This window comes from Tamandua tetradactyla, chromosome 12 (genome assembly GCF_023851605.1).
Source record: "Tamandua tetradactyla isolate mTamTet1 chromosome 12, mTamTet1.pri, whole genome shotgun sequence".
Lineage (NCBI taxonomy): Eukaryota > Metazoa > Chordata > Mammalia > Pilosa > Myrmecophagidae > Tamandua > Tamandua tetradactyla.
The window spans coordinates 2,443,674-2,466,422 of record NC_135338.1 but is presented as its reverse complement, the minus strand read 5'-3'; the positions used below and the strand labels follow the sequence as shown (position 1 = coordinate 2,466,422).

At 40.0% G+C, this 22,749-nt stretch overlaps 2 long non-coding RNA genes and 1 pseudogene across 4 annotated transcripts in view; 1 reads left to right on the top strand and 2 right to left on the bottom strand.

The window, feature by feature from the left end:
* The window catches only part of LOC143651714 (uncharacterized), an 87,193-nt gene that overhangs the window by 26,456 nt on the left and 37,988 nt on the right, over positions 1-22,749 (top strand). Inside the window, exons 2-3 of one of the 2 annotated variants that reach the window (XR_013160167.1) lie at positions 13,010-13,173; positions 19,091-19,548. This is a non-coding gene — a long non-coding RNA (uncharacterized LOC143651714). Of the gene's footprint in view, positions 1-13,009; positions 13,208-19,090; positions 19,549-22,749 lie in introns of those variants that run through there. The other variant, XR_013160168.1, reaches the window with a different exon arrangement.
* Positions 562-13,532, bottom strand: LOC143651713 (uncharacterized). Of its 2 annotated transcripts, none has more exons than XR_013160165.1 (3): positions 13,481-13,532; positions 5,246-5,393; positions 562-1,069 (listed from the first exon to the last, which is right to left on the bottom strand). It is a non-coding gene; the product is annotated as an uncharacterized LOC143651713 (long non-coding RNA). The 2 variants fall into 2 exon arrangements; XR_013160166.1 differs by lacking the exon at positions 562-1,069 and adding an exon at positions 3,382-4,100.
* LOC143652620 (sorbitol dehydrogenase pseudogene) lies at positions 14,289-18,827 on the bottom strand (annotated as a pseudogene).

Here is a 22,749-nt window from a genome sequence, read left to right as displayed (position 1 = left end):
CACATACCTGTAACTCCAGGGCCTGTCCTCTTAATCAGTCACCATCCAGCCTCCCCAAGACCTGATTCTCACTAACATTTGTGTGTTCTTGGTGTCCGACATGGTGACTTGCACTGTGTGGTCACTCAGTAGATAAACTGACCTGCCTAAAGATTAGATAGAGATTGAACACATGGATGCTGTGCGGCTTTTACCTTTGGGTGGATACAGCAGGAGGTTAATCTATGAATTGAGACAGAAATAGAATCCAGCAGAATCCTACCTTCTGTTTGGGGTGGTAGTTTGGGAAAATGTGAGAACAATAATGCAATTACCTTGGTTAAAAAGCTGGAAAAACTTGCAAATCAGTGGAACTCCAAAGCTACGAATTATCTCAATCTTCTTTTCATTGCTCAAATTATTGAAGTTAACTTTGTTACAAAAGGATTGCCTGCAGAAATAATGCTGTTGTCTTTCCTACCTCTCATTGTGATTCTCCAGTTTTTTTTGGTTTGCTCACCAGTTATTTCTTTAGAAGGCTCTGCAGATACATTAATCAAAGGCTTTGAAACTTCCTTCGGTGGTGTAGGAGGAAATGGAGGGAGGACTAAACACCTATCCCCGTGTAATTTTTGCTATTCATCCTACATATTTTTCCTGTGTATTTTTGCTGTCTCTTGCACTTGAAGACTTAGATTAGATACCGTCCTCTGGTCTATTATTTGAATTCACTGTTACATCTAATTCCAACTCCTAGCTTCAGTCTAAAGAACTAGAAGACAGTGAAGTGAAATTGGGATTTATTAACACCTATGGTTCTCTATTAATTTCTGGAGCTTTGAACCATCACTAGCTCAGGAGGGAAGAACAGTAGTTTCTCCTTAGTGAGTGAGTTCTGGCAGCAGTTCAGCCAAGTCGCACTATAAGCTTGGCTGGTCACCCCATGGAGGTAGGTCATGGTGCTAGCTCGCAGAGGGAGATGACAGCTCTGTAGTCTCCTACTAAGTAATTTCTGTTGCTCTATTGCAGTGTCAAACATTTCGTGTCAAGCTCTTCATTAGCACAATGAGAGAAGATGGCAATGGGGCTCCTGTAAAATGATAAAAAAACTCATATTTTTGTAATAAGTATGAACAGTTAATAATAAATGTAAGAAATTTAGGACCAAAATGTGTTTACCCACACCACCCACACATATACATACACACACACACTCACACATACACACATATATATATAAATACACCTCTGTAGTGATCATGTGGATTTTAGATTTACAGCATATTGCAAAAGGGAACCAAGTGCTATATCAATGAAAACTTCCAGTGTACTTGGTACATTGTAGGAGCATATAGTCAAAACCATAGCCTCTTAGGGCAGCTTTTACAAATACATAATACTCATGCTCATGACTCATGACATGCTCCCTGGTAATGTGTGTGTTATTTATGTATGAGGAGAGTGGGCTGGGACATTTTAGTTGACACTTTTAAGGTGAACAGTACTGCAGTCTGGGAGTTTTTGAACTTTAAAATTATCCATGTATCTTCTCCATTCACTGCTTTTAATTGAAGTGACCGTGTCTCCTTCTTCAGCCTCTGTTTGATGGAATTCTTGCTGTTTGGTGAAGTTGGGTCTTAAATCAAGGAATCCAGATCTCTTATTAATGCGTAAATGGTCCCTCCTAATACTTGCATCTGTGTTTGTTTTGACCCTCTCTTCTGACTTTCCAGCCTGGTCGGCATGTTTGCATGCCATTCTCCAAGCTAGCCCTTGGATTCTACTCAGCTTTTACCCTCTCTTGCTGCCATGTACATGTGGTCTGGATGCTGTCTGGAGGCAAAGCTTGGTATTCAGTGAATTCCTTTAGGGAACATCAGAGGTCTCAGAGGAGTGGAAGGATTCTAGGATCAGATGTTCTCAAGAAGGCCATCATCCGTTTTCTCTGACGGAGGCAACATCTGTTAGTTTACACTGAGGGGCCTCAAAGGAAAACATTAGTGTTCTCGGGATGTCAGCTTGAAGTACAGAAACTTACCCTCTAGCTTTACAGTGAGTCAGTGGCCTATTTGCCTTTCAAGGCATATTTTTACTTCAATTGCTACAAGGGGTTGAAATTGTTCTGTACCCCAGAAAAGCCATGTTCTTTTTCCTAATCCAGTCTTGTGGGGACAGACATGTTGTTTAGGGTGGGACTTTTTGATTATGTTGATAATATGATAATCAACATTGATTATGTTGATTATGTTGTTTCCCAATTGTAGGTGGGGCCTTTTGAGTAGGTGGTTTCTGTAGACATGTGTCTCTGCCCATTTAAGGTGGGTTTTAATCAGCTTACTGGAGTCCTTTAAGAGGAAACCAGTTTGGAAAAAGCTTCAGAGCTTATACAGACAGGACATTTGGAGATGTAGAAAGAAAATTCCCCCAGGGAAGCTGTTTGAAACCAAAAGCCAAAGGATCAGTGGATGCCAGCCTTGTGCCTTCCCAGCTGACAGAGGTATTCCAGATCCCGTCAGCCTTTCTTGAATCAAGGTATTGTTCTCTGAATGCCTTATTTTGAATATTTTTATGGCCTCAGAAGTATAAACTTATAACCAAATAAATCCCCTTTATAAAAGCCAACCCATTTCTGGTATATTGCATTCTGGCAGCATTAGCAAAATAAAACAATTACCAAATCCAACTGTCCCTTTCTATCCTATTTCCTTTCTTAATCCCATTTCTTAATGGGATTTAGTGTCAAGAAGACTGGGGACATAGGAAAGGAATCATCCCCTGATGATGTTTTGGGTAAGTCTTGTGGTTGATCACTTATTTATTCATTCAGCAAATATTAGTTGAAGAATTACTATGCAACAGGCATTGCTTTAGGCACTAAGATATGTCATGTTAAAATGTAAGGAAATGTGAAACAAGCAAAAGAAGACTGGGAGTACATGGGGAAAGAGCTTGCAGTTTAAAATCTGGTGGTCAGAGTAGACCTTTCTCAAGAGGTGATTTTTCTGGTGGAGTTGTTTGGAAATGCAGTCTCAGGCCCTACTCCAGACCTCAGGAATACAGAATCTGTATTTTAACTAGATCCCTGTTGAATGGCAGGTATGTTAAAATTTGAGGAACTGTGTTTTAAAGTATCTTTTATCACTGTATTAATAACAATCATATCCATACCATAGAATTTTGAAGTGGTGCCACTTTTGGAGAATATGTTCCAGGGGACAAGTCATCTCCCACTGCTTGGCTCTACCACTGTTTGTGGGCTGCAGAGCCAGAGATCTGTGCTCCTTCTCCCATGGTATGGAACTGTGGTAGGGAGGCAGACACTCAGGGAAATGTGTGGCCATTTGATCGTTCTGACCGCTGAAATGTGAATGAAATTGATTTTTGCGTTACTTCTGAGTCAGGAATTTTGAGACAAGGATCGGACTTTGCTACTCTCTTTTCCCACCAGAAAAATGCAGTGAACTCTGAGGCAATAGTAGGATAGAGAAAACCCAAGATGGAAGGAGCCTGGGTCCCTGAGTCACCAAGTGAGAAAAAAGAAACTACCTGCTGCCATACTAGACAGTTATTTGAGTGAGAAATGAACTTTTATTATGTTGTCACTGAAATTTTGAGATTTGTTCATTAAAGTGGCTGGCATTATCCTAATGAATCAAATTTCAGGGTACATCAGAATCACCAGGTGGGCTTGCTCAAGAACTGATTGGCTGGCATCACCTTCAGAATCTCTGATCCTGTAAGTCTGGGGTGGGGCTCAAAATTTGCATTTCTAACAAGCTCTGGTGTGGTGATGCTGATGGTGATCTGTGGACCACAGAGTGAAAACCACCCAAACTAATAACCAGTAAAACATCCCAGGAAGGCTGGGAAAACTCATGAATTCTGCAGAGATACAGTTGATACAAAAATGTGAAATAAAAATAAGCCAACTTAGTCCTAATGGGGACCATCCAGTGCCTCTCTGTTGGCTGCTTTTGCTTGAAATTGCCATGTTCAGTACAGAAATGGATGTGAAAGGAGAAATTTAAATTCTTTTAGGCTTAACTTTGGAGGGAAGATTTCTCCGATATTGGCATCCCTGCTTTTCTAACGACTCCACTTTATTCTGCTCATCCAGTCCCCTGAAAGAGAAAGCAGTTGATTTATGACCCTCATAAAGCTCTGAGCTTAGGGTGGCCTTGTTTGCATTAGTGGGAATACAGCTGAGACTCAGGCGGTCAGTGAGGGGCGAGAGGACCCTCTTTATCTCCAAGGTGGTAAGGACAATGCATGGTCTTCTCCTAGCCCCACCTTGAACAAACCACCGCAAGTTCCACTGTTAATGTTATGGTACCAATTTAAAGGATTTTTGCTGTCTCTGTTAGAGTATTCTGGGTTAGGCTGAAATGAATTCCTTTCACACTTAGAAAAATCTCCTTCAGTTTTGGAAGGAGTTAGTATAGGTCTTTCCAAATTGAATTTAGTCCTTTTAAGGGGCCTTATATAAATTAAGCCTTGGAATTTGTTAGTGATATTTGTGATTTTTATAGCTCCTCTCACCGAAAGTGCTATTATTAAATTATCATTCTGGATTGCTTCACTGACAGTTCAGTTCCATTTCTTAAAATAGAGATCAGCTATATTCCTGGAAACTGGCATAAAAAAGCTGAATCTCAAATTCTAGTTTCCAAATGGTCACTTGTTTCCAACTACTATTTTTCTACTTTCTAAGTTCTCTTGATTTGTTTTATAAGCATAGCATATGTCTCTTCTTCAAATGTCTTTGGTGCTCAGTACCTGCAAGTAAGGAGTATCATTCTTAATTGATTTCCCATTGCTGATTGGTGCCAGGGCCCCCTTTTCCTACCTGTGTGACTTTTGCATCTACAAATCTCACTTCCAACTGTATTGATGTCAGGACAGATTTGGAATGGGCTTGCTCTGACATTGGCAGTACCCTGAGAAGGCCTCAGATATAACTTGCCAGGTTCCACATTGGGGAATGCTTAAGGGGGTTGAGCTCTCCATGCTCCCCTCTCCTTTCCTCCCTCACTACTTCCCTCTCTCCTTCTCTCCTTTCCTCCTTTCCTTTCATGAATATTTATTTAGCTCTTACTCTGTACCAGGCTGTGGTGATTCATCAGTGAACAAAAGTAGACAAAATTATGGCCCTTATATCCTAATGGATGTTAGAAACAATGGTAAACTAATCCAAGAAATGAAGAGTATGATTTCAAGTAGAAATAAGTGTTCTGAAGAAGATAAAATAAGATATAGTGATCCTTACTGAGGTTGGGGTGGGTCTCGTCGATACGGGATTTCCAGGGAAGTCTTTTTGAGGAGGTGGCATCTGAGCTGACTTTTGGATGATAACTGAGCTTTGAGAGGATCTGAGTGAGGCGTGCTCCAGGCAGAAGGAAGAGCAGATCTGAAGGCTAAGAAGTAGAAAACATTTTAGCACACTTAGGGGACAGCAAGGGGGCCATTCTGGCTGAGGTCAAGTAAGCAAGGGGTTTTTCTAATGAGGTTAGATTCAGCAGGAGCCAGGTCACATGGGTTTATAAATAAATGTGTGAATCCACATCTAATAATTCTTCTCAGCAATTCTTCAGTGATGCAGTCAAAATCTTCATAGCTGTAAAGACTGCATGCTTTCTCATTATTTCTGTTTATGCAACCTGCTTAATTAGCTGTTTCTTTTCCTAATGGTGCGCTATCTTTATTAGTGGGTGCTGTGAGAGGGAGTTAAAAAACAAACTCACCACCACCAAACTTTAAATTCTGGAACCAACATTCTTCTAAGTGCTCCTGTTTCTCCTCCTTTCTGCCTTGGGGGCCAGAAGGCAGCTAGCTTAGTGGCAGCAGGTTAAATGGTGCTTCACGAGTCAGCCACTGGCACTTATCTTTGTTGGGGTTGTTTTTTTTTTTTTTTTTTTATTAATTAACGGAAAAAAAAAATTAACCCAACATTTAGAAATCATACCATTCTACATATGCAATCAGTAATTCTTAACATCATCACATACATGCATGATCATCGTTTCTTGGTACATTTGCATCAGTTTAGAAGAACTAGCAACACAATTGAAAAAGATATAGAATGTTAATATAGAGAAAAAAATAAAAGTAATAATAGTAAGAACAAAACAAAACAAAACAAAACAAAACAAAACCTATAGCTCGGATGCAGCTTCATTCAGTGTTTTAACATGATTACTTTACAATTAGGTATTATTGTGCTGTCCATTTTTGAGTTTTTGTATCTAGTCCTGTTGCACAGTCTGTATCCCATCAGCTCCAATTACCCATTATCTTACCCTGTTTCTACCTCCTGCTGAGCTCTGTTACCAATGACATATTCCAAGTTTATTCTCGAATGTCGATTCACATCATTGGGACCATACAGTATTTGTCTTTTAGTTTTTGGCTAGACTCACTCAGCATAATGTTCCCTAGGTCCATCCATGTTATTACATGCTTCATAAGTTTATCCTGCCTTAAAGCTGCATAATATTCCATCGTATGTATATACCACAGTTTGTTTAGCCACTCGTCTGTTGATGGACATTTTGGCTGTTTCCATCTCTTTGCAATTGTAAATAATGCTGCTATAAACATTGGTGTGCAAATGTCCGTTTGAGTTTTTGCCGTTAATTCCTTTGAGTAGATTCCCAGCAATGGTATTGCTGGGTCGTATGGCAATTCTATATTCAGCTTTTTGAGGAACCGCCAAACTGCCTTCCACAGTGGTTGCACCATTTGACATTCCCACCAACAGTGGATAAGTGTGCCTCTTTCACCGCATCCTCTCCAGCACTTGTCATTTTCTGTTTTGTTGATAATGGCCATTCTGGTGGGTGTGAGATGATATCTCATTGTGGTTTTGATTTGCATTTCTCTAATGGCCAGGGACATTGAGCATCTCTTCATGTGCCTTTTGGCCATTTGTATTTCCTCCTCTGAGAGGTGTCTATTCAAGTCTTTTTCCCATTTTGTAATTGGGTTGACTGTCTTTTTGTTGTTGAGTTGAACAATCTCTTTATAAATTCTGGATACTAGACCTTTATCTGATATGTCGTTTCCAAATATTGTTTCCCATTGTGTAGGCTGTCTTTCTACTTTCTTGATGAAGTTCTTTGATGCACAAAAGTGTTTAATTTTGAGGAGCTCCCATTTATTTATTTCCTTCTTCAGTGCTCTTGGTTTAGGTTTAAGGTCCATAAAACAGCCTCCAATTGTAAGATTCATAAGATATCTCCCTACATTTTCCTCTAACTGTTTTATGGTCTTAGACCTAATGTTTAGATCTTTGATCCATTTTGAGTTAACTTTTGGGTAGGGTGTGAGATATGGGTCTTCTTTCATTGTGTAGGGTGTGAGATATGGGTCTTCTTTCATTCTTTTGCATATGGATACCCAGTTCTCTAGGCACCATTTATTGAAGAGACTGTTCTGTCCCAGGTGAGTTGGCTTGACTGCCTTATCAAAGATCAAATGTCCATAGATGAGAGGGTCTATATCTGAGCACTCTATTCGATTCCATTGGTCGATATATCTATCTTTATGCCAATACCATGCTGTTTTGACCACTGTGGCTTCATAATATGCCTTAAAGTCAGGCAGTGCAAGACCCCCAGCTTCGTTTTTTTTCCTCAAGATGTTTTTAGCAATTTGGGGCACCCTGCCCTTCCAGATAAATTTGCTTATTGGTTTTTCTATTTCCGAAAAATAAGTTGTTGGGATTTTGATTGGTATTGCATTGAATCTGTAAATCAATTTAGGTAGGATTGACATCTTAACTATATTTAGTCTTCCAATCCATGAACACGGTATGCCCTTCCATCTATTTAGGTCTTCTGCGATTTCTCTTAGCAGTTTTTTGTTGTTTTCTTTATATAGGTTTTTTGTCTCTTTAGTTAAATTTATTCCTAGGTATTTTATTCTTTTAGTTGCAATTGTAAATGGGATTCATTTCTTGATTTCCCCCTCTGCTTGTTCATTGCTAGTGTATAGAAATGCTACAGATTTTTGAATGTTGATCTTGTAACCTGCTACTTTGCTGTACTCATTTATTAGCTCTAGTAGTTTTGTTGTGGATTTTTCCGGGTTTTCGACGTATAGTATCATGTCATCTGCAAACAGTGATAGTTTTACTTCTTCCTTTCCAATTTTGATGCCTTGTATTTCTTTTTCTTGTCTAATTGCTCTGGCTAGAACCTCCAACACAATGTTGAATAATAGTGGTGATAGTGGACATCCTTGTCTTGTTCCTGATCTTAGGGGGAAAGTTTTCCATTTTTCCCCATTGAGGATGCTATTAGCTGAGGGTTTTTCATATATTCCCTTCATCATTTTAAGGAAGTTCCCTTGTATTCCTATCCTTTGAAGTGTTTTCAACAGGAAAAGATGTTGAATCTTTTCAAATGCCTTCTCTGCATCAATTGAGATGATCATGTGATTTTTCTGCTTTGATTTGTTGATATGGTGTATTACATTAATTGATTTTCTTATGTTGAACCATCCTTGCATACCTGGGATGAATCCTACTTGGTCATGATGTATAATTCTTTTAATGTGTTGTTGGCTACGATTTGCTAGAATTTTATTGAGGATTTTTGCATCTATATTCATTAGAGAGATTGGTCTGTAGTTTTCTTTTTTTGTAATATCTTTGCCTGGTATGAGGGTGATGTTGGCTTCATAGAATGAATTAGGTAGTTTTCCCTCCGCTTTGATTTTTTTGAAGAGTTTGAGGAGAGTTGGTACTAATTCTTTCTGGAATGTTTGATAGAATTCACATGTGAAGCCATCTGGTCCTGGACTTTTCTTTTTAGGAAACTTTTGAATGACTAATTCAATTTCTTTACTTGTGATTGGTTTGTTGAGGTCATCTATGTCTTCTTGAGTCAAAGTTGGTTGTTCATGTCTTTCCAGGAACCCGTCCATTTCCTCTAAATTGTTGTATTTATTAGCGTAAAGTTGTTCATAGTATCCTGTTATTACCTCCTTTATTTCTGTGAGATCAGTAGTTATGTCTCCTCTTCCATTTCTGATCTTATTTATTTGCATCCTCTCTCTTCTTCTTTTTGTCAATCTTGCTAAGGGCCCATCAATTTTATTGATTTTCTCATAGAACCAACTTCTGGCCTTATTGATTTTCTCTATTGTTTTCATGTTTTCAATTTCATTTATTTCTGCTCTAATCTTTGTTATTTCTTTCCTTTTGCTTGCTTTGGGATTAGTTTGCTGTTCTTTCTCCAGTTCTTCCAGGTGGACAGTTAATTCCTGCATTTTTGCCTTTTCTTCTTTTCTCATATAGGCATTTAGGGAATAAATTTCCCTCTTAGCAGTGCCTTTGCTGCATCCCATAAGTTTTGATATGTTGTGTTTTCATTTTCATTTGCCTCGAGGTATTTGCTAATTTCTCTAACAATTTCTTCTTTGACCCACTCGTTGTTTAGGAGTGTGTTGTTGAGCTTCCACGTGTTTGTGAATTTTCTGGCACTCCGCCTATTATTGATTTCCAACTTCATTCCTTTATGATCCGAGAAAGTGTCGTGTATGATTTCAATCTTTTTAAATTTGTTAAATTTGTTTTTAACAAATTTGTTTAAATTTGCTTTGTGACCCAGCATATGGTCTATCTTTTGAGAATGATCCATGAGCACTTGAGAAAAAGGTGTATCCTGCTGATGTGGGATGTAATGTCCTAGAAATGTCTATTAAGTCTAGTTCATTTATAGTAATATTCAGATTCTCTATTTCTTTATTGATCCTCTGTCTAGATGTTCTGTCCATTGATGAGAGTGGTGAATTGAAGTCTCCAACTATTATGGTATATGAGTCTATTTCCCTTTTCAGTGTTTGCAGTGTATTCCTCACTTATTTTGGGGCATTCTGGTTTGGTGCGTAAATATTTATGATTGTTATGTCTTCTTGTTTAATTGTTCCTTTTATTAGTATATAGTGTCCTTCTTTGTCTCTTTTAACTGTTTTACATTTGAAGTCTAATTTGTTGGATATTAGTATAGCTACTCCTGCTCTTTTCTGGTTGTTATTTGCATGAGATATCTTTTCCCAACCTTTCACTTTCAACCTATATTTATCTTTGGGTCTAAGATGTGTTTCCTGTAGACAGCATATAGAAGGATCCTATTTTTTAATCCATTCTGCCAATCTATGTCTTTTGATTGGGGAATTCAGTCCATTAACATTTAGTGTTATTACTGTTTGGATAATATTTTCCTCTAACATTTTGCCTTTTGTATTGTATATATCATATCTGATTTTCCTTCTTTCTACACTCTTCTCCATACCTCTCTCTTCTGTCTTTTTTTATCTGACTCTAGTGCTCCCTTTAGTATTTCTTGCAGAGCTGGTCTCTTGGTCACAAATTCTCTCAGTGACTTTTTGTCTGGAATGTTTTAATTTCTCCCTCATTTTTGAAGGATAATTTTGCTGGATATAGGGGTCTTGGTTGGCAGTTTTTCTCTTTTAGTAATTTAAATATATCATCCCTCTGTCTTCTAGCTTCCATGGTTTCTGCTGAGAAATCTACACATAGTCTTATTGGGTTTCCCTTGTATGTGACGGATTGTTTTTCTCTTGCTGCTTTCAAGATCCTCTCTTTCTCTTTGACCTCTGATATTCTAACTAGTAAGTGTCTTGGAGAATGCCTATTTGGGTCTAATCTCTTTGGGGTGCGCTGCACTTCTTGGATCTGTAATTTTAGGTCTTTCATAAGAGTTGGGAAATTTTCAGTGATAATTTCTTCCATTAGTTTTTCTCCTCCTTTCCCCTTCTCTTCTCCTTCTGGGACACCCATAACACGTATATTTGTGCGGTTCATATTGTCCTTGAGTTCCCTGATACCCTGTTCAAATTTTTCCATTCTTTTCCCTATAGTTTCTGTTTCTTTTTGGAATTCAGATGTTCCATCCTCCAAATCGCTAATTCTATCTTCTGTCTCTTTAAATCTATCATTGTAGGTATCCATTGTTTTTTCCATCTTTTCTACTTTATCCTTCACTTCCATAAGTTCTGTGATTTGTTTTTTCAGTTTTTCTATTTCTTCTTTATGTTCAGCCCATGTCTTCTTCATGTCCTCCCTCAATTTATCGATTTTGTTTTTGAATAGGTTTTCCATTTCTGTTCGTATATTCAGCATTAGTTGTCTCAGCTCTTGTATCTCATTTGAACTATTGGTTTGTTCCTTTGACTGGGCCATATTCTCAATCGTCTGAGCGTGGACCGTTATCTTCTGCTGCTGGCGTCTGGGCATTTAGTCAGATTTCCCTGGGTGTCGGACCCAACAAGGTTGTAAGATTTTTCTGTGAAATCTCTGGGTTCTGTTTTTCTTATCCTGTCCAGTAGGTGGCGCTCGTGGCACACGTTTGTCTCACATGTTTGAAAGGGATCCCCCCAGTCACCGATCTCCGCGGCCTGGGGATTTCCGATCCAATTCTCTCCGTTGGTTCGGGGGGCCGCGCGTGGTGGGGGCGTCAGCCGCCGCGGCTTGAGGGGACCCTGTGGCTGGTCGCCGACCACAGTGGGCCCGGCGAATTCGCCCCTGGACCAGGAAGTCGCCTACAGGGGAGGGGCGTCGGTCACTGGCCGCTGAAGTCTGTGGAATTCCCCACCGGACCAGGAAGCCCCCTGCGGGGGAAGGCCACCGCGGCTTGGGTAGCCCTCTGATCCGAGACTCGTAGCCGGTCTAGGAAGCCGCCCGCAAAAGAGGGGCGCCGGCCGCCTCGGCTTGGGAAACTTGCCTCTCTGAGACTCTCAGCTTGCCCGGGAAGGAGGGAGGGAGTAGCTCTGGCCACCGCAGCTGCCGCTGCTCGGGAAATCGCGCGCCGCTCGGGGATCTCACCGCAGCCGAGTCTCGCAGTCAGACTAGCCAGTCCAGACTGGGGTATGCTGTGTGTCCATTCCCTGCCGTAGCCCCGGGAGTTGTTCTGCACTGTTTCAGTTCACCTAGTAGTTGCTTTGGAGGAGGAACTAAGACGCACGTACCTTACTAAGCCACCATCTTGGCCCCTGGGGTTTTTTTTTTTGATGGGGGGTGCTGACAGGTACATTTCAAGAATAGCAAAAGTGACTATGGATTTGTTGAGAAGAAATTTCCAGTTAAAATACTCTTAATTGTGGTTCTTAACTTTGGAAATGAAACATTTCATTTGCAAATTAACTCGAGTTAATTTGGAAATAAAACATGAGCTTTTTGATGAAAGAGGATATATTGGAAAGAGCATGGGATTTAGAATCAGAAGACTTTTCTGACTCCCTGCTTAACGAGTACTTCAGCGCCACACTGAGGGGCACTGCCATCCCTGTGGGTAGTGTAACTGGGGTTAAGGCGCATGCTTGGAGAGAGGATGGGCTAAAATCTGGGCTCTGCTGTTTACTTAGCCGGGGAAAGTACCTGGGAGAAGTAACAAAAGCTCTAAGTAGCCCTGTTTTCTTGTGCATAAAATAGTAAGATATTGCTGAGAAGATTAAATTAGATAATTCATATAAAGTACACAGCACAATATCTGGCTATGCTAGCTATTATCATCATTATTTCCTACTTTATGCTTTGAACTGTGCTAAGCACTTAATTTTTATTTTTTACTTTTCAGATTTAAAATGATCAGAGTAATTCATATATGTAGTTTAAAAAGTCAAAGTACTATAAAGCATTTAAAAATGACAAAGACCCTATCCCCACCCAACACTCTAAAAACAATTCTATTTCTTAGAGTCAGTCACTTTCAACTTTTAAAGTTGTTTCTTCAGGTTTTAATTTCCATATGTCTAAATGCTATACTATTTTTTGGTTTGTACATTATAGACATTATCTATTGATATACTATTTTGGTAGTTCTGCTTTTCCTCTTCTCCTCTTCTCTCCAGCCCTTCCCCACCATCCAGTGTGGGTACATCTGATCATATTTATATAATGATTTATAGTTCCATCACTATTTAGTGCTTGCATCACTATTTCTATGTATAGATCATGCCTGCTGAGTCTAATAGTGTGCTATGATTATGCTTCCTTTTGTTTTTCCAGAGACACCAAGCAGAATTTATTACCCTAAGCGGTTTGAGAAATTCCAGGCACTGGTCACAGCTTTCTCTTGTCACAAGAAAACCAGAACCTCTTCATACCTGCTCCCGTCCCTCCAGGTGAAGGGAAAAATTAAAGGACACAGCCCAAGCTATGTCACGGCTACTGTATCCTCCTTGATGAATCATCTCCAAGTCACAGGTGGGCAAGGTAGTATCTGGACAATCTTATGTCAGCATTCCCACGATTAAAATAAGGTTTGTCCTACCACTGGGCACAGTTCCAGAGATTTCAGTCAACAGATAAAAAGATACCAGGAACCTTCACTGCTTATGAGAACAGAAAGATTTTGTTTAAAATTAATTGGCAGAATTAAATGGGGTTATCAAATAATCATCAGCAAGTGCAAGACAGCCTAGAAGGAGGTGCTAATCCCGTGGGTTAAAGAAAAATGATGAGACATCTCTGGCTTACCCTGAGATGACTTAACGTCTCACCATGAGTGTCCTCAGGTAGGATGCTCATGGTTGCCCAGCAACAACAGAGCCTACAGTGGCTGCCCCAGGAGCTGGCCTCGAGCTGGGAGTTGGGGGGTGGGGGAAAATGGTTCTTCACTTTCCAGATTAAGTTGAAGAACAGGCAATCTTCAGGCAGTGATGAGAAGGCCCCTATTTCCACATTTGGGGAATGCCAGCTGGTCAGATCTCACACAGAATTTCGGTTTGATTGGTTTTTCAGTTATTCTAGACCTAAGAAGGCCAGGCTCTTTTCTCATTTTCCTTTTATTATCAAATCAAATAGCACTTATTTCCAGAGACACAATGCTCTAAAGTAAAACTCTTGACAGACTCTGAGTGGCAGATATTCATGAATATCAGCTTCTGGGCCAATTAAGTCTTGATGAAGTTGTCTCCTCATAATTTAGCTTCATGCTACACCTGCCCACATTCACGGTTGGAGCAGGAACCAGCTGCCCTCCTTGCTTAACTAAGGCACTCAGGAAAGAAGGGGAGTCTCAGTACCTACCTGTCAAATGCAGCTGTACTTGTTGAACTTTTTTTAACATGAACAGGTCATTGTGGCTACAAGTTTCCCCCAAACTATCCCTACTAGTGTTTTTAAGGAACACCTCCTCCCCTGCATAAGGCTCTCTATTTTTAATAAATTAGTTCAATTACTGTCACCATTCAAAAGAAACTTCAGCATCAAAGCCCACCCCTGCCCAGCGATTCAGCCCCCAAGATGCTAAGAGGGTGGGGATGAGGGCAGAGTCCAGTTAACATCAAGGATTCTGGTCGTTGGGGTCACACTTGAGCATGACCTTCAACCCCAACCCCCTTCTGGATGTTTCAAAGGCCTCCAGAGCTCTCTCCAGAGGAAACCTATGGATGACTAAAGGCTTAGCATTCACAGACTTGGATGCAAGCATTGAAATTGCCATCGACCACGTATTGCAGTAGCGAAACATGCCTTTGATAGCCACTTCCCGGATTGCCGCGTGCACGAGGGGCATGGTGGTCATCTCAGGGCCCAGCCCACAAGCACCAGGGTCCCATGGGAACGGGTGGCATAGATGCCCACCTGGATGGCAGCCTCTGCCCCTGTGCACTCAATGGTGGTTTCCGGCTTGCATCCTAGCAAATCTTCTACTTGACTGGCAATTTCTTGAGGGCTCTCCTTGGAGACCTGAAGGATGAGATCAGCCCCTACTTCCTTGGCTTTGGACAACCGAGAGGCAGACAAATCAGTCACCACCACTTGAGCAGCTCCCATTGCCTTGGCTATGAGCAGAGTGACCAGTCTACTCGGTCCAGCTCTGCACACAAAGACCTTGTTCCCCAGGGAGACTCCAGCTCACCCGCAGGCGTGGATTCCCACAGAGAGAGGTTCAATCAGGCCCCCTTCCTCAAAGGTGGCGTTGTTGGGAAGCTTGTGACAGAAGTCTGCATTGTGCTTGTAGAAGCGACAGAGGTTCCCGTCATCAGGGGGCGTGGCACAGAAGAAGATAGATGGGGACAGATTGTATTGACCAATCTTGCAGAACTCATCAGTTTCTCTGGGGGCACCAGATTCAATGGCAACACAGTTACCTGGTTTTAGATGCTTTACCAGTGATCCCACTTTTACAACTGTTCTGAAGCTTCGTGCCCCAGCACCATGGGCTTTTTCACAACAAAATCCCCATTTCGACCATGTTGCCAATAGTGGACATCTGAACCACAGATTCCAACTGAATTCATCTTCAGCAGTGCTTCATTTGGGCCTGGTTCAGGAATGGGTAAGTTCTCCAGGCACAGATCTCCAGCTCCGTGCACCACCAAGGAGAGCTTGTCGTGCTGGGTCGCCGCCGCCGCCATGTTGCTCACTCCCTCTCAATTATGCTTCCTTCTTATCCTCAACTTCTTTTTTTTTTCCTCTGAAGCTATACAGCATCTCCTTCTCTTCTGTATGGGTGTCTCTCATTTTGGCGTACTTATTTTTTTATGTATGTAACTATCATTAATCATTCATAAAGCCCCCAATAGAATTCCTGAACCTCATGGAACTCTGTTTTCTATAAACTCAAATAAGCCAGCTAATCTATCAGTCTCCCCCTGGGACATACTTCTGGAGTTCTCTGTCTTTCTCTTGTACCCTGGACTAGTTGATCTTTTGGCCTAATGCACAATTATCCTCTCAGGACCTTGGCTTACTTCTCTCTGTTTTCTGGAGCCAGTGTCTTTCTCTTTGACTTGATTAAGCATATCCTGTTGTAACTTCCTGAGAAAGTGTACTTGGAATATATTTTCTGAACTTCTGAAAGTGTCTTAGTAATAAAGACATCTAAAAAGGTCTTTATTTTCTCCTCACGTGTGCTCGACCTGTTGGCTAGATAGAAAATACGAAGGAGTAATTACTCTCAGCATCTTATGAAAATATTTATTACATATTTTATAACACACATACACATGCACACTTGCAAACTCACACACATACTGTACCTCATTGTATCAGTGTGATAAAACCACACATGCCTTTTGCTGTGTGGATTTTTCTTTTATCTCTTCCACTTTGCTTGGTTACCCGACTTTCTTATCATCCCATTTGGGGTGTTTTTCCCGTCATCTACCAACCCTTTGTTGCTGTTTTGGAATTCTAATGACATTTTTATTTCACTACTTTTCCTTTCACTTTTCTGTGATTTGTGCTCTGAATCTTTTAGGATCTTCTCTTTATCCAAGATGTTCTGAATTTGTGACACTATGGCTTGGTGTGGTTTTACTTTTGTTAGTATGTCCATTCATCTTGCCAAGTACTTGGAAGGCACTTTCAGCTTGGAAATTCATGTTCTTTAGTTCTGAGAACTTTTTCCTCTATTTGTTCTTTGATAATTCCCCCTTTTTTACTCCCTTTACCCTGTGGAGTCAACTCCTATGACTTGACTGTTGGACATCCTGGGATTTTTTTTTTCACTTTCTTGACTATTTTTTGCTTTTCCTCCTTTTGAGATAAATCCTTCAGTTAATCATTCAGTCCTTCCATTGAATTTCAGTTCTTTCTTAATCTTTATTCCAGGGAGATAGAATTTCCTAAGGAGGCCCTAAATACCAATATTTATTAGCTTTTTGTTTTCTAGAGCTAATCAGTTACTCCAGAGAAGACTCTACCAGTTTCTTCCTTAGGGAAGTATTTTTGCCTGGTTGCCCATTGTTTCAGTCTGCCAAAGCTGCCGGAATGCAACACACCAGAGATGAATTGGCTTTTAATAAAGGGAAATTTATTTAGTTAAAATGTTGTAGTCCTTCAGAGGAAAGACAGCTAACTTTCATCTGAATTTCTCTCTCACACCGGAAGGCACATGGTGATCTCTGCTGGCCTTCTCTCCTGACTTCTGCGTCCCGACAGCTTTCCCCAGGGCGATTCCTTTCTGTATCTCCAAATGTCTGGACTGGGCTGCAAGTGATGAGATGAGGTATGCTGAGCTGCTTGGGCTGTGCTGCATTGAGCTCTCTCTTTTAAACCTCCAGCTAATTAAATTAAACAGCACTCATTATGGAAGAAGGATGTAATCAGCTGCAGATGTAATCAGCTATAGATGAGTTTCACGTGCTAATGATTCAAGTCCACGGCCACAGAACTAGGCACCATTCATTATCTGGCCAAGTTGACATCCAAATCTAACTAGGGCATCCATATTCCTAGATCAAAATGTAGAAAAGAGCTTGGTTCTTATCATTCAGTATGCCAGTTTCCACTTAATCTGCCTATTTTCAGTAGGGTGTCCTATCCTCTCCGTGTTTGAAACATTTTTGGTTCATTTATTCCACCAAATAAATCTTGTATATGAATGGGAAGGATGCCTGGGGATATAAATTCTCGTTATGCATATTTTAAATCAAACATCATGTTTTCAGAACTTACTCTCTCTTGCTTCCTTGGGAGTACCATTTACTACCAGTTCTGAGATTTCCTGGTGTTATGTCTTATATCTTGTTTCTTGTTTGCATTTCCCCCTCGGATCTCTCAGATCTTCTATTCTTCCATCCATATTTCATCTTCCAAAATTCTGCTAACTTTGTTTGCAACTCTATTCTCTTTGTCTTGGTGCGTTTATGATTAAATACATTATTTTATATCATTATATTGGCATTTTGTGAAGAAGCAGAAAAAACTATATTTAGCAGAATGTTCTTCTAGACATTTTACTTATATTATTTTACTTTATGTAGGTGCCACTCCTTTTCATAAATGTTAATGGCTCTATAATAGATAAAGAATCTGAATTGGGTTGTGTCCTAGCCAAACCTCGGGCTATTGATTACTGCCCTATACCTCTCTGAACCTCAGTTTCCTCACGTTTAGAGAGTGGTGACAACTCAGGGTTTGCTCACACCTTTTAAAGGACACAAATGAAAGGCCTAGGAAAGTGTTAATTATACTTATTGTTTAGTATAGGAAAGAAAGAAGAAGCATTGATATTTGTTGAGTTCTTATTATATATTTTATGTTATGGATTGAAATGTGTTCCTCTGAAAGGGTATGTTGAAGTTTCAACCCCTCAGAATATGACCCTTTTTTTTTTTTTTTGAAATAAGGTCATTGCAGATAGAATTGAAGGGGAGGTCATATTGGAATAGGGTGGGCTTTTAAACCAAATGACTGGTGTCTTTGCCAGGAGAGTCATACAAGAGGACAGTTATGTGAAGCCAGAGGCAGAGACCGCGGACTTGTGTGGCTACAGGCCATGGTACACCAAGGATGCTTGGCCACCACCAGAATCTATAAAAAGTCAAAGAAGAGTCCTTCTCCTAGAGATTTCAGAGAGGGCATGGCCATGCTGACACCTTGATTTCAGATTTCCAGCCTCCAGAATAGTAAGAGAATATGTTTCTGTTGTTTTAAGCCACCCAATTTGTGGTGATTTATTACGGCAACCTCAGGAACCTAATATGCTTTACCTACATGTTGAAACTACTGATTCTCAAAATAGCCCTATAGAGAATGTATAATCATTACTATTTTAGAGAACTCAGGCTCACAAAATTGAATAAGCTCTCAGATTGTAAAGTTGGAAAGTGGGGAGAGAGGGGTCAAATGAAATTTGGGGGTCTACCTTCATTACACTTCTTTAACTTTAAACCTTGCAAGCAGAGAACCAAGTCACATGGACAGAAAGTGAACCAGATCTAGAGTTGTTTCCAGAGATCAGAAAATTCTATTGCTTTTAATTCCAGCCAGAGGCTCCTCTACTGGTCTCTGAGGGTTTCACGAATCAGATGAGGGTCCGCTTAGGTACCTTATCCTCAGACTGTGGTCCATGATCCAGCAGCATCAGCATCATTTGGGAACAAAGTCTTCTGCCTCTCCCCAGAACTTCTAAATCAGAACCAGCATGTTAACAAGATTCCTCAGGTGATTTAAATGTACAATAAAGCTTGAGAAACACTTAGAATGCCTCATTAGGTGGGAAGAGGACCTAGTCAACTGAACCTGTTCTGCAGGAAACTCTTTTTTGCTTATTGTCAGTTATGGGCGCTCCTGTTTTCAGTAGACCTGCCACTGGCATATCTCATTATCTTACTTTCCTTTACCCAGTTCTCTCAGTAAATTGCCAAGATATCTGTGAATGGCTGCTCTTGATGAAGTCCTTTATGTGAGTACCTTCTGGACTGCTCCACTTTCTAGCCACCCAGGCTCACCGTCATTCTATCTCGTTGCATGCTGTCTTGTAGCAGCCAAAACTCAGCAGTCAACTCTTCCTCATTAATAAAGCTCCTCAGAAGGGGGAAATGAGCCAAGGTTCTCAGCTATCATGAATAATTTGTGTAACAGTTATTTACAAACTGCGGCATAACTTGGTATCCCTGTTTAAGTTCCCATTTCTTTTCTTCTAGCTCTGAATGAGAAACCTGGTTTCACCCATCAGTGTTCCTTGAATAGTTTGCTGTTCCAAGGTAGATGGGCATTTATTTAATTCCTTCACTGGACTGTGAAATGGGGTGATGTCTTACTCAGTTTTGACTCCCTGGTGAATATTTTCTGATTGAACAACTCTAGGCGAATCATCTTCCATATTCATATACAAATATGCTTTCTGAACTCCCTGAAATGCCCTGCATGCCAGAGTTATCAAGGGCCATGCAGAATTTCTTTCTCTTGGTTTAGGATGAGTAGTTTGAACAGTGTGGTAAAGATGAATTAAATGTGTTTTATGAGCCTGTTCTCCTTTATTTCAAAGGTAGTTCATTACTGATTGACAAGAGAAGCTGGGTTTAGTGTGGATTCGTATTTTGATCTGTTTCCTGGGAAGGTTTACATGTACTGGAAACAAACCTTTGAATCTTTTGATGTTTAAAAGTGTTTACATTATTTCCTCTATCTAAAGAATAAAAAAGACAATACTGGATGGGTTAGGAAGAAAATGAATGAATGTATAGAGGGTCTTCAGAGATAGTGGAAAGCACATCTCGTTTAATGAAGAAATAATGTGTCTTATTCATGGTGTACACCCCACCTCCAATAACAGATATCAAAAATGACTGATATCACTTTATTAATGAGATTACAACCATATATTTAAGTTTCCCCAGTATGAAAGTCTTCCCAAGTGCAGTATCTGTGTTTTATATGTGATGTGTGATTGAAAATTCTGTAGGCAAGGGGCTGGCACCGACAGAACAAAGCTGAAGATTTATGAGGCTTTGGAATCCTTTGAAAAAAGGATCAGATGTTTGTGAAACATCTTAAGGTTTTACTTTTACACTCTTTTCCAAAGCTTGTTTTAGGAAATTACATCTTGAAAATTTAGTACAAAGTACAAAAGTAAAATCCTTTGTCCTTGAAACTGTATAATAAAACCTGGCACAGTTTTCATCAAAGGAAAATACCCAAGTCAGGAGCATGGGGCAGGGATTGGATTTGGGAAGAAATAGAGTACGTGAGAAGAAATCCTGATCTGAGGGTCCTTGTTGGGGGATTTGATATCCTGAAACTAATCTTTAAACAAAATTCTAAGGACCGAAATTCTACAAGGTTACAACACTTCCATCATCTTTCCTTTTTTTTTATCTTTCTCAGGAGCTCTTCTGCCCTGAACTTCTGTTCCCCACCATCTTTCCCGCTTCTGACTCCTGACCCTATCTCTTTTGTCTTCTTATTGCTACCTTCCTGTCTTGGATGTTGCTTGGCCTTACCCAGCATCTAAATAAGAGAATCAGTTTCAACTTTTTGCAATACATGCCCAGATTTCTTTCTGTGCTATATTTTCACATTTCCAACTAGGAATGTAGCTCCTAAGAGAAAAACTCTTGACACTTTTGCCTCTGATGGAATTATGACATTTTATTAATTTGCCACAGGCAAAGCTAGCTGTTTCTGCAGAGCTTAAACATCTCTGGTTTTTTTTTTTTTTTTCAGTCAAAAACCAATGCTCTTGATATTTTTGTAATAATAATAATTTTAAACCCCCCTGCAAATTTTTTCATTAAGGTATTACAAATATACTTTAACAGAAATATTTTAGAAGACCTCTTTAAATGTCTTTACCCTTCCTTTCTGACATGTAAGACGATGGGCCGAATGGACTCTATGCTATATTTAGTGAGCACTTTCTCTGAGCAAGGCAATTGTCTCTGTCGATATTATTTTTAAATTTCCTTATTCAGTGACTCTTCAATTTGGAATACTAATCTGTGCATTTTCCTGGCTTCTGTTCTTAGCTACCTGACAGTTTCTTTTTTAGAATCGTGAAAAATGTATTGTAGAGAGCTACAGTTTTAGACTCAGCTAAAGTGTGGTCAGGACTTTGGGGTGGTATTTTTTTTTTTTTTTACCCTAGTCTCTGTGACAGTCTTAGGGTACACTGGAGTATCAAGTAAGAGGTCAAGCCATGAACTGCCAGGTCCAAAATACCATATACCCTTTGAAAATCTCTCTCTCCAGCCATATCGATCATGAATTCTACCACTTATATTTAGCCTGGGTTTTCTTTGAGGTATTGGTTTAGTTTTATATTTAAACAGCATAGCCTACTTTTCCAACCCCCCAATAGTATCTACCTAATCTTTCATTTATTACAATTTGAAATAAGGCTTACAATGCAAATACCATTGGACGGATGCCATAATATGAATAGACATTGCTTGCTGGGATTATTCTCTGAAAGGCTACTTTGAAATCACTCCTTTAATCCTCATGACAGACTCTGAAGTAGATAAGATTACCACCATTCCCATTTCAGAGAAGTCAACTGAGAGGTTAAGTAATTTGTCCCTAATCTTATACTGAGAGATGGCCGTACTGGGATTCAAATATAGGCATTCTGGTACCAGTACCTGCTCTCAGATACAAACTGGGTTTGTTTCCCGTGTGAGGTCTAAGTTTTAGTATGGCAAAAATGACTGATACCTATAGACATTTCTGAAATGTTGTTTAGTTGGGATTCTGAGTAGGAAGGAAGGCCAAAAGCTTGAAGATACAGCATTACCAAACAGAGATGTGATGGTTACTGTGCTAACTTGGTTAGGCCAGTTATTCAATCAAGCATGAATCTTTATGTTGCTGTGAAGGTATTTTGTAGATGTGGTTAAAATCTCCAATCAGTTGACCTTAAGTAAAGGAAATTACCCTCATTGATGTGGTTGACTTCATCCAATCAGTTGAAGGCTTTATGAGCAAAAATTTAAGTTTCCCAGAGAAGAAGAAACTCTGTTTCAAGTCTATAAAATAATGTCCTGCCCAAGTTACCAGCTTGCTGGCCTGCCCCACAGATCTGCTCAAAACTACAACATCAGCTCCTGCCTGAGTTTCCAGGCTGCCCTATAAATTTGAGCTCACAGTCCTCGTAACCACTTGAACCAGTTCCTTAAGACAGGTCTCTTAGTATATATCCATAACTATAGCTTCTTGGTTCTGGTTCTCTGGAGAACCCTAACTGAGATAGGAGAGCCATCATCAAGGAACAAAAGCTCCAAGAAAGAGGCTTTCTGTTCAGTGTTTCTCACTAGGGCTGATTCTGAGTCTAAGGCAGACTGTTGTCTCATAATTGCTAAGATTAACTGTGAATTGTCAGTGCGAATGGGCAAGGGCATGGCAAAGTCGATAGAAATGATTATGTACCTCTGGTATATTTTCTAGCATCTCTCCTCAGTATATCCTTGTCTTCTAAAGGAATCAGAGGTAGTAAAAATATAGTTCTGTTGAAAAGTGGTCTATCATGGCAATACAATGCCCAAATGGCATGGTCAAGGAATAAATAGGAAACA